The 12,251-nt window shown below is 51.6% G+C and overlaps 2 long non-coding RNA genes across 2 annotated transcripts in view; both read right to left on the reverse strand.

The window, feature by feature from the left end:
• The window catches only part of LOC149352934 (uncharacterized), a 147,590-nt gene that overhangs the window by 56,329 nt on the left and 79,010 nt on the right, over positions 1–12,251 (reverse strand). The window lies entirely within an intron of this gene.
• Positions 2,479–6,477, reverse strand: LOC149352935 (uncharacterized). The gene is made up of 4 exons (XR_016291939.1): positions 6,150–6,477; positions 5,159–5,207; positions 4,414–4,487; positions 2,479–2,486 (listed from the first exon to the last, which is right to left on the reverse strand). It is a non-coding gene; the product is annotated as an uncharacterized LOC149352935 (long non-coding RNA).

The raw sequence follows: 12,251 nt of genomic DNA on the forward strand, positions 1-12,251 counted from the left end.
GCCGAGTAAGCGGATATGAGGTACGCCGTATCAGAGTTCTAGAGTAACGTTGATTACGTTGTGGTCTTTAACATGCACTAACATCAAACAGCACACAGATCTTTTTGCATTTCATCTCCATTTTAATGTGGCCGCCACTGGTCGGGATCGAGCCCGGGACCTTGTCATAGGTAGCAGAATGCCAAAGCTTATGGGCCATCGCAGCGAGTACTTTTCCGGGAGAGGATAAAAGCAGTGTCAAGAAAATGATGAAGACTGACGGACGACCGCCAAGGGCAGACAAAAAGCACTGCCGACTCGAGATAGCACGTATCACTTTGGGGGGCGGTATCCCTTGCTGCAAACGGCAATGGAAACGATGGAAACGAATCGGGGTGGGAGGTTAAGGCACACGTTTGGAAGGGAGAAACCCTGTAATATTCAGGGGGGGGGGGGGGGTTTATGAGAACTCTTGTCAAGACAGCATGGGGAACAGTCCGATTTGCACAGTGCTTTTCTTGAACTCCTTTCGTCAATGCAAAATGTAAGGCGAGCGTGGTTTTCCCATGGAAGATTTTGCTCTGGGAAAGCGATCACAACCCCCCCCCCTCCCCTCACTCTCGCCCACTTCCCCCTCCTTAAATCCGCCCTTCACATTTTTGCCTTCACCAACTTGCTCCGGAGTCTGTTCCGCTCACAGCTCGCGCGTTGCAAGTCATACTCAACTCAGTGGTACGCTGAAAAGGGAGTAAGACGAAAACGTAACTATACCAGTAAACACGTGGCACGGAAAACGAGGTAAGCATATCTTGCACAGGTCTTGATATACAGGAATGCAAACAAGATGTCGTTCACAATCGCTAAATACACAAAGCAAATAAGTTTTGACATACTTACAAGGCTGCCGGCCTGGGGACATAACACACCAATCACCGCTAAATGCGCAAGTATGGATGTTTGCCTACAAATCTCCGTGAATAATTCTTGAAATTTCTTCAAAAGGCCTTCTGACAGTGTTTAAGGGAGGTCTTTCGGAGCACGCGCTTGGGAATCAATCTGAAATTCTTTCGGCGGAGGTATTTCTGGCAGCCTCGGGATGTGACGTGCCGATCCTCTCTTCGCCGGCATCTGCCGGGCGTGTTCGGCGTGAGCCTTCCTCCGGCGAGTCCCACGCTTAGCGGCGTCTGAGGAGGCCTGTGGGGCGCCTCGCCAGTCTGTCCCGGCCGCGCGGGGCATCCGTTTTCGCCGGCGCGCTGCGCGTGCGTGACCGGAGGCGGCGCTCATTCATCCCGCTGGGCCGACGCGGCGCTGCCGCCTCGCATCCGCGCACGCTCCCTCGCAGCGCCGGCGGCGGCAGCATATATCCGGAAGCTGCCAAGAGATTCGCTCTGCGGCGGAGCGGCCATCGCTCACGGCTGCTCTCGTTATTGATCACTCAGGGCCGAGTCATGCATCAACTTGTTTCTTTCAGGCCCGTCCCGAGAAATTGATGTCCTCCGTCTTTCCGCGCGCGCACCACTTGCCCGGTGTTTCTTTTGTCTGTCTGAGGGCCTCCCCCTCTCCGTCTTGTTTTGCGCGGGTCCCGCGTGCTTTCCGTTACGTGTTTCTTCTTTTTTTTCCCTCCCTCCTTCGTCTGCCGGAAAAAAGTGCTAGAGGCTCTAGCGTACCTTACGTGCGCACGGTCTGGAATCTTGCTATCCTTAGTTTCCTCGCTTTCCGGGCTCCGCGCGAGCGCGGTTTCTTTTCTTACCTGGTTTCCATTCGGAAGCAAGAACGGAAGGTGTTTCGACGGAGCGGAAGCGCTGTTCTCCGCACATATGACGTGGGATACGTGGCAGCCGACATAGTTTGCATCCTCCTTGGTTTGTTGCCTCGTAACGCAGGCTTCGTCAGCGACACGCTGTCAGCAGTTTTTCGGCAAATGCTTCATTTACCCTCTGCCTTATTTCGGGCCCTAGAACGAGTGTGGATTTAGCAGAGAATTCGCTAACAAGATGCATCTGTCAGCTGTTCGTTTTTCTCTGGATATCCGTGAGAAAAACGCGAACGTTTCGCGCTAAGTGCGTCGCACTGTGCGTCCAGGAACAAAGCCAGCAGCATGCTTCTTGTCTTCTTGCAGCAAGTCCAGTCCTACTTCAGCTGCGTTCTAAGCTTCATTGCGACACGCTTTGAGGGCACTTTTCGGCGAATTCGTGAAAATAAGCCATTGTACACGTTTCGTATTTACCAGCGAAATAGGCACAGACGCGCGAGCGCTTACGACCGCGCGTGTGTAAAGTAGAAGCAGTCATTTTGTGCGGAGACCGAGCTTTTGACGCATCTATCTAAACACTGCATGCGACGTATATACCGTCGGCAGAAAAAGTTTACGGGATGTGGGCGTGCAGCAGAAATAATAATAATAATAATAATAATAATAATAATAATAATAATAATAATAATAATAATAATAATAATAATAATAATAATAATAATAATAATTAGAAGTTGTCACGCGAGTCAATCTCCTGAAAACCCCGAAAGTATAAGAGAATGTGCATGCTCCACCCGCTAATCTCAATTCCAGGTAATTGGGTCTCCAGGCAGCGCTACAGTATATTTGTTCTACAGCATACGAATCCCGTAAACATTCGCTGGTAACCGTACTCACACTTAGCAGGTGTGGCTGCAAACCTGACAGCCTCCTGGAAGACACGACGCTCTCCTATAACCAGTATACTTCCGCTCCTGACGCAGGTGCGTTGCGGCCGAAGGCCATACCCACAGCAGCACTATACTTTCGAGTGCGGCAGCATGCTTTCTTTACTGTTTTTTGCATATAGACTGGCTGTCCGCCGAAAGAAATGGCTTAAGAAGCTGGGAGATGTAAATCGTCTCTGTGTTTGACGTAAACTTATTTCGCAGTGGGTGCTCGGCAGTTCTCCGTGACATCTATGGAGTGCGTACGTCTTCGTCTCGTGGCCCGTGGCCGAGGCACAGGTAGCCCATAAATTCAGACTTGCGCAACGGCTAGTCTCGCTGTGCGAGTAACTTGTTTCTTTTCATGGCAGTTTCTGGAATCCTAGCAGCGCAGGGAAACTTGTTTGACTTGACGCTCTTTCAGGTTTTAAGTTGCGAAAGGCAGAACACATTGTAAACTTTGTAAAGAAAGATAAGCAGCCTGGTAGGTGCAACAGCCGAAGTGGCCATACTCAATCGCGCTTTATTTTAGTACTCGTGCGTTCTACAATACGCATACTATAGATCGCATGTACTATACTGAAGTTTGGCAGGAGCATATCGTAGCCGATATTGCAGACGACGCGGCGGTATGCGCCAATTTGTGCCAACTCTGCAAAATAATCACATTCTTGGTGTGTAAGAGTAGTTTTGCTTGCTGTGCTTTTTTTTATTCACTGAAGGGTGGAGCTAAACAAACAACATATGCGGTCCTTGCTCTATTTGCATCTGCACTAAAGTTGCATGTGAAGATGTAGGCTCCGTTCTGCAAGAGCATTAGTGCATTTGGTCGCCACATAGAGCCATGCACTGTGATGGAAAATATATTACTCTATGCAGTTGAGAGAAGACTATACCCAAGAGCTCAAATTGATTCCCTGTAAAACACCAATGCATAAATTCAGACTTGTACAGAACAATGGTCAGCTTTCCTCCCAAAATACTACACTCCTACCACTTGTATTGCAAGCCAACAAATAGCCATCATCTTTGTTCCAAGCAGTGACTAGCCATCCTGGACGAGCATGACGTACGGTAGCACTTGAAAATGAAAAAACAGTAGCGCCGAAAAACACACACACACAACTCAAGAACGACGTAGGACAAGCTCTCACTTCATCTAACTTTAATCTCTGAAAAAAACGAGCAAATATACAAAAGCGTAGGCATGCGCAGAAAGTAACCTCATGTGCAATCAACAGAACCGTTCAAGATATGATATTTCAGAAGAGCAAGTTGCTGGGCTAGTTGGTGCTGTTGCATCGTGGTGGAGCAGCGCAAAGGACGGGACACAAGAAACAAGGAAGGACAGCGCCTGTGTACGTCCTTCCTTGTTTCTTGTGTCCCTTCCTTTGTGCTGCTCCACCACGATGAGATTTCAGTCTTAAAAAGGTTCACAGACGTATCGCTGACACAACTTTTTCCTCTTTTCCTTATATGGGCGCCTCCAAAACCTCCCGTGGCTTACTATCACCGCTCCTGCCCAGAATCCTTATCCCATCAAGTCGTGGTTCACACTTTTTGCAGAGCTCACAATTTCCCCCCGCCGTATGTTCTGCCGTATCAACTGTTCTGTTGATTGCACATGAGGTTACTTTCTGCGCATGCCTACGCTTTTGTATATTTGCTCGTTTTTTCAGAAATTAAAGTCAGATGAAGTGAGCGCTTGTCCTACGTCGTTCTTGAGCTGTGTGTGTGTGTGAAGAAATCATTTACCTAGTCCTGTTGTTGCATAGTACAAGTACCGCTTCCATGCATTAGTGTGCAGGTGCATGCTGGCTCCACCTGACCTGAAGCCGAAGTGAAACGTCAGTATGTAGTAATGTGCAGGAGACCTCTATAGTCGGACACCGATCAAGAACAAAGCAGCAGATGCCCCTCGAAGGAGGCCCTTCAACCAATGGTGTGGACCAATTTCAATGACGCCGCGGTTATTTCGATCAAGTCTTGGTTATTTCCCATTGAGATATCTGCCACCCCCTGCGATTTCATGCCCGCCGGCCCAAAGGGATCGGTCAAGGGGGAGAATCGGTCGATGCCACTAGCTGGAGCGGTTCCTTTGGGGAGTATATTCCGCTTTGTTCTTGAGTTGTATCCGACTACAGCACATTTGATTAATATTATCAGAACAATAATTTCAACATAAACATTATTGCTAAAGGGCTCTTTCTCTTCTACTCTTATTAGAAATAAAGTACCCCTCCTTTGTGCTTATGACAACACAGTTTCATTCTAGTAAATACAGAGCAAGTGGTTTTTTTGCTTCCACTTAAAAAGCACTCACAAAATAGCCCAAAAGAAAGAGCTCTGGCATAAGTGCTGGTGCCTATAGTTTCACATAAATATATTCTATATAGTGCCCATCAGTTTTTTACATCACAACTGCTTTAGCAGTACATGCAGTGAAGAATGAATTCATACAGGAAGACAGTTTCAGTCTAAAGAGTTGCACACTACCCACCCTTTGTTGACTGTTGGAGACACTGTCAGCAGCTGTTGGGACTTGAAGACTGTTACAAATAAATACAAAGTTAAGAGATAACAAACACTGGTATTATTGCATCAAATCAATGCAAATCATTGCGTTGTGCTCTTGAAGTCTGTAGAAAAAAAACAAAGTTCTGACTATACTTGATACTGAGCCTTGAATAAAAAAGTGAAAAATTGTTTTCATGCACACAATACTCTCATTGTTTAATAACATACTTTCAGAAGGGTACTCCGAAAGGCAAGAAAACTTTCAGAAAAGAACTCAGAAGGGTACAATGTGGTGCGCAGTGCCAAAAGTGGTGCATGACACCCCATGGGAAGAAAACTGACCCCTCTCAGCTGACGTAAAGAGCGCTATATGGCGCAATGCGCGCGAATTCGGGTGAAAGCTCGGCACCGCTGATCGCCGCGAGGCGCGGAAGCGGGAGTTCTTAAAATTGCATTGTAAATTATCGGCTCATTTTTGAGGTCTTGTACGCGACATGAACGCTCGGTGGCCTGTACTCTATAAAATGCAAGAATTTTATTGCCAACCTCCAACACCCTTTTCAGGGACCCTTTAATTCAACAATACGAGTGATATCCCTACCACAGCCAGGTTTAAGAGTCACTTGACATTCGTACGCAAGCTGCGCAGCAGCGGTTCGAACTGCGCACCGATTAACGACGGCTCCGAAGGTCAGGAATGGTAGCCGTCCCAGTGGCGCCACCTGTCTTGGACAGAGCGAACTGCTCTCTGTAAACTCTCTATAACGCACGTAGTGGAACTCACTGACAATGCAGGTGCTCAAACGCTGGTACAGAGACATACAAAACGACCAAAACACAGCAGCACCGCGTCCCTAACAAGGCATAACTGCACTAATATTTTGCTTTGTTCCGCAGCACACTGCTCCAGCCCTTTAGAACAAGCCTACTCACGTCTGTATCGTACAACTCCATTAAGACGCAAAATCACTTACCATGGCATTTACCGAGGTAGAATTTTTCTCTCCTGGTCAGGCGCGCGGCAAAGCCAGCGCTTGTCTGGATTCGCTCACAACGGCGCCAAGCCGCCATTCGCAATCCAGAGCGAGACGCAAGCTTAGCTGGCTCAGCCGTCGTTCACGATATCCACTTCAGTGAACTCGGTTAGGTAGGTATCTTTCCTTCCTCCGTCGCACATCGAAAAACAGCGGAGGCAAACGCGCAGCTGCCGCTCACGATATCCGTTTGAAGAAAGGCTCCAGTCAACCGCCGTGCTTCATTCCGCAACGCATTATGAGTTCGCCCCTATGGCGCTGCTAGGCCTACGCCACCTACGCAGCGTACGCTACAAACGTTGCACGCACGCACAGCTCTCTGACTCATGATCCTTGGCGCCGTCTGCTGTTGATAACATCTCCACCGAAACCAAAACTTGCCGCTTCTTTCGCAATGTATGCGAAACAGATTAAAGGAAAGCACACAGTTCCCAGTGGTGCTTGCTTACAGACCGCAACAGCCCTTCGACCTCGCTTCGTTTCATGTCTCAGTTGCCGTACGTTGTTTTCTTCTAATCCCTTCGGATTGCCAAGCTAGAGACTCCGTTAGAAACAGTTAGACTTCGCTAGCTCAACGTCATTTCGCAGCCGGTGTGAGATTGGTGTTCATGATTTTATGTGCTCCGTTTTAGCGCAGTTCGCGCCCGATTATGCGTGGTTTGCAAGCAGACGAACACCGCTAAACCTCCCATCTTGTGTCATTCGTGACTATAGTGGAACTGATCCGTAGCTGCGGACAGTCCATGCACTTTCAGTTACTGCAAAATATTCACTCTTTCACTTTACTTTTTGTTGCGAAAGCTTCCCTTTAATTACGGACCTTCCTTTTATTCGTCTTTCGGTTATGATTTATGGCGCATGAAAGCGAGCGTAAGGCTGCATTACAGCGAGCCCCTAGCGCCCCGCCCGCAGTCATCACGCTCCGATCTGCGCCCCGCTCCAGTAGAAGGCTGAGAAAAGAGCCCTTCTTTGACGGACAGATTTCGCGTGTCGACACGCTAACGATGATTCTGCGGTCGTTTAGCGCAGACGCAACGCACGTGCTTCAAACTGCGCGCCATTCACGGCAGCTCGGGAGAGACGTTGGACCGACGAGTGTGCAGGCCTCACAAGCACACAGAGGGCAGAGTTTCGCGTTGCTCTCTTGCTTTTCCACGGTACATGAAAAATGCTTGCCTGAGTAACGCGCAGTTTTTTAACTCACGCTAAAAAAAAAGAGCCTTTCTCTGCAGAGGGCGTAACAAAACAGAAAAGTATACGAGAAGACAGTTTTAGTCGCTTCGACAGTGTCGAAAATAATGGCTCAAGTGTAATTAAAACTGACCCTTCAAAGCCTTTTTCCTCGAGTAATCGCCTATTGCTGTTATCGCCTATTATTGTTTGACGATAGACGATACTCTTTTCTTACATTCAGCTGACCTTCATGTAGGGTATGGGCAAATTACTTAGAATCCAGAAGCGGACACTGTCATTCGCGTACATTACGTTTGTTAGCTGTTTTTAAGCATTGAATGCTTTTAGCTCCCGTTGTCGGCAGTGTGGTGACGTCACGCTCAGACCGAGAGCCAACATCCAGGCTCTGAATTCCACTCATCCGGGCACTGAAACGAGAGCGTCCGGGCACCGTACGAGATTTAACGAGACTCTACGACAGAGGACCGTGGGGGGCCGCTTCCGCGCTGTCCCCAAGGATGGCGCTGCGGTCCCACACTCGCGCATGTAAAAGACCGGCCGCTGGGCCTTCAGCTCATGACGTTTGCCCCTTTGGCAGGCAGATGTATACACGATCGCGGAATATTAGAACGCGCTGCTTATAGATTCTTGTCAGGCCTGCGTCTCGTCGTGTCCGCGTACGCTTCTGCATCGTCCTGCATTTCGATGCCGCCACCGGCACAGCTGTTTAAGCCGAGCAATGGAGCCTGATGAAGGGGAGGGAGGAAGCGTCTTGCGGAAAGCGACCGCTTTGCGAGTGATACGCCATAGCAGAAGACTGCTCGCCGCTGCCGACAACGCCATGATTATGCGGCCGCTCCCGAAAGCGACCAGGCCGCCACGGTTCACGGCTGCCTACCTAAGCCCGCACTATTGCAGGCGATAGCTTCGACGCAACAAGAAGAGTGTGGTGTGGTGTAGTGAACACTACACCCATTTCAAGATTTTGACTAGTACCATATACAACCAATGTGTTATGCCCGTAAACATTGTGGGTTTCTACGTGGACACAGGCCACCACCCACCGCGGGTTCGAGCTTCGCGCGAGCCAAGGGCCCCGATCAGCCGTCACCACACACACACTGGGACACCGACGCGGTGCACTCAACCTCCGCTGGGAGGAGAGCGATTCGCCGCAAAGAAATAGGCCTCCAAGTTCACAAAGGAGACGTTTATTCACGTCGTCCTCCAGCTGATACACACACACTCAATAGTCACCCCGTCCCGGGGGCGCGCGAGGAGCAAGGCCCCGCTGCGCGCACGAAGCGACTCGAGTAATGCGCGCCGCTAGCACGCCGCTGCAGGAGAATGTCCCCGCGGCAGTGCTGTGATCTCTCTCTCGTGTCGACCGTTGGGCCGGTTGCGAGAGAGAGTGGGCAATCAACGCAAGGTACGCCTGTCGGAGGTCGCTGGACCCCGCTGGACAGGCTCGAGCCGCTGCAGGTCAGAGGACACGTGCGGGCGAGCTCGAGTATATGCACTGGTCCGAGCGGCAAAGGCCGGCAGGGACAAACAGTAGCGTACGCACCTTACGCTGTCTCGGAGGGATCTCCCTCTGGGCCCCGCTCGGACGGTCGCGCGGCCACCCAAAGCGGGTCCCGAATTCCCGCCAAAAGGCGCCAATGGCAAAGGCCCTTGGGGAGCCGGGGCGGAGCTGTGGCCAAATGACTGTGATTAGTCACTTTGCCGCCTCTCCACCGCCTGAGGCGGGAGCAAGGGAAAGAGGAGAAACAACGCGGGAGGCCGGCACAGCCGCGCAAAGGCGACGGCGAAAAGCCAGGATTCCCACATCGCCCTCTCCTTAAATGCCCTCCTACCCATCGGCAAAGCACGCGGCCAAAATAAAGAAATCAATACACAAAAAAAATAAGCTACACTTCAGTTCCAAAAGAAAGAAATGAATACACAAAAAAAAACTAGCTACACTTCAGTTCCAGCCAGAACAACGTAAGAAAACAAAGGGAAAACAAGGCAAACAACACTTGCATACACTTCAAGAACACTAAAACAGCTTGCAGATTATATACACAGTACACAAGGAGATGTGAATACAACTGCACAGCTATGTTACAGGTGGATGCCAGCCTCAAAGTTCGATGGCGCGGCCCAGTGGGCCAGTCGGCGACTCACCGCTCGCAGACTTCGTTGTTGAACGGGTTGGGAGGGCCGACGACTGATGGCGGTCTTCTTTCCGTTGATGTAGGGTTCGTTGATGACGACGGGGCCGCGGCAGAGCACTGACCTCGCGCCCTTGGACACGACATCACGTTCGGGCACAAGACAGTTAGTGCACCCACTTCACGCCGGCTGAAACGGGCTAGGACGTTCGGCGGCGTCCTGATGTGTAACCTTGGCCACAGCGAGGGGTCCTTCTCATCCTCGCGCTCACGCAGAAGAACACAACGGCACAACTCACAGGCGTCGCCTTGGCTCATGGTTACGCGCGCACACAGCCACAGCCACAAACACGCATACACCGGCACGTGCGCGGACGCTGGTCGGCGACAACGACCCCCCCATCAGAAGCGTCCAGAGGCGCCGCGGCGAGGGTCAAAGGGTGCACTTTCCGCCCCCCATCGCCCCAAACGCCCCCCCAACTTCCCCTCCATACGGGCCGCGCAAAACTCGCACCGCGACACACGGCTCCTTAACGAGCCCACCACCCACAGTCGGGTCAGAAATGAGAAGAGGCGCGCCGTACAAACGACACCCATCTTTTGCTTCTAGAAGATAAGAGCAAGCACGAGCGGGCTGAAGTTTGCCTATGTACAAGTCTGGTAAAAAAAACTGAACGCCAACACAAACGCATGTTACCTATGTACATCTCGGTACGTTAGAACAAAAACAGACGAACCAGCAGGAAACGAAAGTGGCTAGAAAACTGACTAAAACAAAAACAAATAAATAAATAGATAAACACACAAGGCTGGAACTGAGCATGCTGCAAAAACAAAAAAAAATAACACACCGTGCTTCGCCTGGGTAGGGCCTGACGAGAAAGCTCGCCAGCTAGCTGAGGCTGCGTGCCTTCGGTTGCGGAAAAGTCCGCCGTCCGGCATCAATCACACCGATGACCGTCGCCTCAGATTGTACCGGTGGTCCGTACGCTTGCGTTCCGCAGCACCAGTTGTGCCTTTGCGCTTGCCTTTGATACCAATGGGTACCGGCGCAAGCTCGTCAGACCGTGACGCGTAGGCCTTCAGGTCTGCGATGTGGGCACGGCTGGTTTTCCCCGTAAGGGGATCCTCCAGCAGGTACGCGAGTGGCGACCAGATTCTGACCACTCGGTACGGACCAAGCCACTTAGGAGCGAGCGAGGCTGAGAACCCCTTGCTCGCATCGCTAAGCACGTGGTTGCGCTTCAGGACAATATCACCCACCTGAAAAGTCAGGCGGCGGTGCTTGCGGTCATATCGAGCCTTCTGTTGGGCTCTGGCTGCCGCCAAACTCTGCCTTGCTCTGTTGAGAGCCCGACCAAGCCGGTCCCGAAGCGTCGACGCATAAGCAGAGCAGTCTGCCCGCGTCTGCTCATCCCCGAGCTGGCTCTGCACGACGTTTGACATCGGATTCGCCAGCTCCCTCCCGAAATTGAGGAAGGCGGGAGAGAAACCAGTTGAGCGATTCTCAGCTGTTCGGATGGCGAACGCAAACTCGCTCAAATGGTCTGCCCAATCCTTTTGACACTCGGCAAAGGCCGCAAGCATTGGCTTGAGCGTTCGGTTGATTCGCTCGGTCAAATTGGACTGGGGGTGGTAGGGTGAAGTGGTGTAGTGCTCGATTCCGAGGGAACGGCACGTGTTACCGAACACCCGAGCGGTGAAATAGGACGCATTGTCCGTGATCAGTCTTTCCGGAAAGCCGAACCGACAGAACACTTCCTGGAGTTTATCCAGCACCGCTCGTGCTGACACTTTCCGAAGGGGGTACAACTCAACCCATTTGGAAAAGTGGTCAGCGACTACCATCAGGTAAATGAACCCCTGCTTGCTCCTGGGGAAAGGCCCCATCAAATCGCAGGTGGCCATCTGCCACGGACGCACACTGTCAATTGGTTTCATCATTCCAGGCGGCTTGCCGCCCCGTGACTTCACCGCTTGACAGACATGGCAGGAACGGCAATAGCGGAAAATGTCACGCTTCATGCCGGGCCACGTCACCGATTGACTCAGTTTTGCAAAAACTTTGGAGCCACTCAGATGACCGGCCAGTGGTTCGTCATGAGAGAATCTCAACAGGGCGCCTCTCAGACTTTTGGGGATAACCACCTTGAACGGGTCGATGGACTCGTCATCGGTGGCTATGTATTTCAGCACGAGCCCGTCATGGTCCAGCAAAAATGAATCCCCGGGGTTCGCCGCGACACACGCTGGCTTTTGCCCCCCCTGCGCCCGCTACAATACCAGAAGCGTCACGGCGCTCCGTCTCCCTGAGACCGTCGCTCACCTCGCGACAAAAGGGGTCATTTTGCTGAGCTTTCAGTAGCTCTTTACGGCTGAAAACGATTACAGTCATCCCAGAGGGGAGCCTGGTCTCGTCCCCACTCAGGTTTGCAGCCAAAATTGCCTCTCGTCCGCTTTGCGAAGCGCTGCTTGCCTGGTTAGCGGAATGGGTTAACCCGTTTGCGGGCTCCCCCTCCTTGCCGCCCGGCGGCTCGTCCGCTGTTTCGCCCCCTCCGCCTACAGGCGTCAAGGCGCCGCTGGCGAGTGGGGCACGGGATAGCGCGTCAGCTACCACGTTTGTGCTCCCCTTTCGATACTGCACCGTAAAGTCGTAATGCTGTATCAGGAGAGCCCAGCGCGCCAGCCGACCTGCAGGCTCGCGGAGCCGCAT

This window comes from Amblyomma mixtum, chromosome 3 (genome assembly GCF_055824585.1).
Source record: "Amblyomma mixtum isolate Tamu chromosome 3, ASM5582458v1, whole genome shotgun sequence".
Classification (NCBI taxonomy): Eukaryota; Metazoa; Arthropoda; class Arachnida; order Ixodida; family Ixodidae; genus Amblyomma; species Amblyomma mixtum.